Source organism: Schistocerca serialis, chromosome 6 (genome assembly GCF_023864345.2).
Source record: "Schistocerca serialis cubense isolate TAMUIC-IGC-003099 chromosome 6, iqSchSeri2.2, whole genome shotgun sequence".
Classification (NCBI taxonomy): Eukaryota; Metazoa; Arthropoda; class Insecta; order Orthoptera; family Acrididae; genus Schistocerca; species Schistocerca serialis.
The window spans coordinates 625,057,862-625,062,538 of NC_064643.1; positions in this window are offsets into that span (position 1 = coordinate 625,057,862).

Here is a 4,677-nt window from a genome sequence, read left to right on the forward strand (position 1 = left end):
CCCAATTGGCACAATCAATAGATTTGCCTTGCTACCACAGTTAAGCAAGGAAGAGGTTCCAGTAGAAGTAGATGTAGTTAAGATGCAACAGACTCTCACTAGCAAAACCAACTGTTTAAAAAAAAAGTAGAAAGTAAGAGGAAACTTCTGTTGCTAGGTAGCAGCCGTGGAAGAGGTGTGGGTGAGATTTTGCAGGAAAAGTTAGGTGACAGGTACCAGGTCACAAACTTCTTCAAGCTAAGTGCAAGTCTTAGCCAGGTGGTAGATGATATAGGTTCGGCCGGCCGGTGTGGCCGTGTGGTTAATGGCGCTTCAGTCTGGAACCGCGTGACCACTACGGTCGCAGGTTCGAATCCTGCTTCGGCCATGGATGTGTGTGATGTCCTTAGGTTAGTTAGGTTTAAGTAGTTCTAAGTTCTAGGGGACTGATGACCATAGAAGTTAAGTCCCATAGTGCTCAGAGCCATTCGAACCAGTTGATGTAGGTTCCTTGTGCAAGGGTTTCACAAAGCAGGATCATGTGGAGTGGGAAACAGTATTGATAGGGATCAGGGCTACAGTATTGAGTGTGACCTGGTGAAAATAGCCTCAGCAACGGCCCATACCAATGTTGGGCTGATGCCTGCTTTCATCTGGTATGATCAACCCCAGTTGAATCACTCTGTCAGGAGGGTAAATATGGAGTTGGATCAGTTGCGGCCGCTCTGTCAGACATTGGATTGGTTCCTGTCGAGGCTATTGATAGGGGGGATTTCACAAGGCATGGCCTACACCTCAATAGGAAAGGGAAGGGTAAACTGGCAGGGTTGTTAGCGAAATCCATAAGGGGGGACACTAGTACTCATGGATGTACCTCTTTTTTAGACTAACATCATTTGTCCAATGAGAAGTTCAGGCAGGCAGGTGCTAAAGAGGTCCAAAACTCACAAAATTCTCACAACAGGAAAGTAAATAATAATGTTACCATATGTAACCAAAATACTGGTGGATTAAAGAAAAAAGTAGATTCTCACAAAAGTAAAGTAAAAAATAATATTACCATTTTTCACCAAAATATTCCAGGATTGAAGAAGAAAGTAGATGAGCTCCTGGTTTGTTTAGATGACATTGAATCTGATAATGTAATAGATATACTATGCCTGTCTGAGCATCACATTGTGTCTGATATGGAAAAGGTGAATATTAGTGGTTATAAACTAGCTGCACATATGAGTAGAGAGAATAAGGTGAGAGGAGGAGTTGCTATACATGTCAAAAGTTATCACTGTGTAGAAAGCTTAGATACAAAAAATTTTGTCTACAGCAGCATATAGAAGCATGTGCCTGTCAATTTAAACTGAAGGAGGGCTCTTTTATAATTGTAACAATATATACGTCCCCTTCAGGAAACTTTCATTTATTCGTGGAAAACCTGGATGCTTTGTTGTGCCTTCTGTCAGATAGGGAAAAGCAAATTATTATTTGTGGGGACTTCAATGTTGATTCACTGAAAGAGTGTAATAGGGAGAATGACCTGGAAGTCTTGCTCAGTTCTTTCAATTTGACATCTGTCATTAATTTTCCTACTCGGGTAGTAAAGAACAGCAGCACATTGATAGATAACAATTTTATAGACCAAGATAGGTTTAAAAACATAAATTCTTATCCTGTTGAGAATGGCCTTTCTGATCATGATGCTCAGCTAGTTACAGTATATGACATAGCTCCATTCAGTAATTCAAAAATACGCTCCAAAGTTGAGCATTCAATTAATGACTCAACAATTAGAATCATCATCATCATCATTTAAGACTGATTACGCCTTTCAGCGTTCAGTCTGGAGCCTAGTCCCCCTCATAAAATTCCTCCATGATCCCCTATTCAGTGCTAACATTGGCGCCTCTTCTGATGTTAAGCCTATTACTTCAAAATCATTCTTAACCGAACCAGGTACCTTCTCCTTTGTCTGCCCTGACTCCTCCTACCCTCTACTGCTGAACCCATGAGTCTCTTGGGTAACCTTGCTTCTCCCATGTGTGTAACATGACCCCACCATCTAAGCCTGTTCGCCCTGACTGCTACATCTATAGAGTTCATTCCCAGTTTTTCTTTGATTTCCTCATTGTGGACACCCTCCTGCCATTGTTCCCATCTGCTAGTACCTGCAATCATCCTAGCTACTTTCATATCCGTAACCTCAACCTTGTTGATAAGGTAACCTGAATCAACCCGGCTTTCGCTCCCATACAACGAAGTTGGTCGAAAGATTGAACGGTGCACAGATAACTTAGTCTTGGTACTGACTTCCTTCTTGCAGAAGAGAGTAGATCATAGCTGAGCGCTCACTGCATTAGCTTTGCTACACCTCGCTGCCAGTTCTTTCATTATGTTGCCATCCTGTGAGAATATGCATCCTAAGTACTTGAAACCGTCCACCTGTTCTAACTTTGTTCCTCCTATTTGGCACTCAATCCGTTTATATCTCTTTCCCACTGACATTACTTTCGTTTTGGAGATGCTAATCTTCATACCATAGTCCTTACATTTCTGATCTAGCTCTGAAATATTACTTTGCAAACTTTCAATCGAATCTGCTATCACAACTACACTCCTGGAAATTGAAATAAGAACACCGTGAATTCATTGTCCCAGGAAGGGGAAACTTTATTGACACATTCCTGGGCTCAGATACATCACATGATCACACTGACAGAACCACAGGCACATAGACACAGGCAACAGAGCATGCACAATGTCGGCACTAGTACAGTGTATATCCACCTTTCGCAGCAATGCAGGCTGCTATTCTCCCATGGAGACGATCGTAGAGATGCTGGATGTAGTCCTGTGGAACGGCTTGCCATGCCATTTCCACCTGGCGCCTCAGTTGGACCAGCGTCCGTGCTGGACGTGCAGACCGCGTGAGACGACGCTTCATCCAGTCCCAAACATGCTCAATGGGGGACAGGTCCGGAGATCTTGCTGGCCAGGGTAGTTGACTTACACCTTCTAGAGCACGTTGGGTGGCACGGGATACATGCGGACGTGCATTGTCCTGTTGGAACAGCAAGTTCCCTTGCCGGTCTAGGAATGGTAGAACGATGGGTTCGATGACGGTTTGGATGTACCGTGCACTATTCAGTGTCCCCTCGACGATCACCAGTGGTGTATGGCCAGTGTAGGAGATCGCTCCCCACACCATGATGCCGGGTGTTGGCCCTGCGTGCCTCGGTCGTATGCAGTCCTGATTGTGGCGCTCACCTGCACGGCGCCAAACACGCATACGACCATCATTGGCACCAAGGCAGAAGCGACTCTCATCGCTGAAGACGACACGTCTCCATTCGTCCCTCCATTCACGCCTGTCGCGACACCACTGGAGGCGGGCTGCACGATGTTGGGGCGTGAGCGGAAGACGGCCTAACGGTGTGCGGGACCGTAGCCCAGCTTCATGGAGACGGTTGCGAATGGTCCTCGCCGATACTCCAGGAGCAACAGTGTCCCTAATTTGCTGGGAAGTGGCGGTGCGGTCCCCTACAGCACTGCGTAGGATTCTACGGTCTTGGCGTGCATCCGTGCGTCGCTGCGGTCCGGTCCCAGGTCGACGGGCACGTGCACCTTCCGCCGACCACTGGCGACAACATCGATGTACTGTGGAGACCTCACGCCCCACGTGTTGAGCAATTCGGCGGTACGTCCACCCGGCCTCCCGCATGCCCACTATACACCCTCGCTCAAAGTCCGTCAACTGCACATACGGTTCACGTCCACGCTGTCGCGGCATGCTACCAGTGTTAAAGACTGCAATGGAGCTCCGTATGCCACGGCAAACTGGCTGACACTGACGGCGGCGGTGCACAAATGCTGCGCAGCTAGCGCCATTCGACGGCCAACACCGCGGTTCCTGGTGTGTCCGCTGTGCCGTGCGTGTGATCATTGCTTGTACAGCCCTCTCGCAGTGTCCGGAGCAAGTATGGTGGGTCTGACACACCGGTGTCAATGTGTTCTTTTTTCCATTTCCAGGAGTGTAAGTCATCCGCATATGCAAGACTGCTTATTTTGTGTTCACATATCTTAATCTCACCCAGCCAGTCTATTGTTTTCAACATATGATCCATAAATAATATGAACAACAGTGGAGACAGGTTGCAGCCTTGTCTTACCCCTGAAACTACTCTGAACCATGAACTCAATTTACCGTCAACTCCAACTGCTGCCTGACTATCCATGTAATTGCTTGTTAAAGTTTGCCTCCTATTCCATAATCTCGTAGAACAGACAATAACTTCCTCCCAGGAATCCGGTCATATGCCTTTTCTAGATCTATAAAGCGTAGATACAATTCCCTGTTCCACTCATAACACTTCTCCATTATTTGCCGTAAGCTAAAGATTTGGTCCTGACAACTTCTAAGTGGCCTAAACCCACACTGATTTTCATCCAATTGGTCCTCAACTAATACTCGCACTTTCCTTTCAACAATACCTGAGAAATTTCATTCAGAGAAAATCTTCAGCAGTTAGACTTCGATGTGGTATACAAGGAACCCAATGCTAATTTAAAATATAACTTATTTCATGATACACCTGTAAGAGAATTTTAAAACTGTTTCCCCAAGAAAGCAGTTAAATCTAATTATAAGAAACCATGCAAAAAACTTTGGCCTACTAAAGGGATAAAAATATCTTGTAACCACAA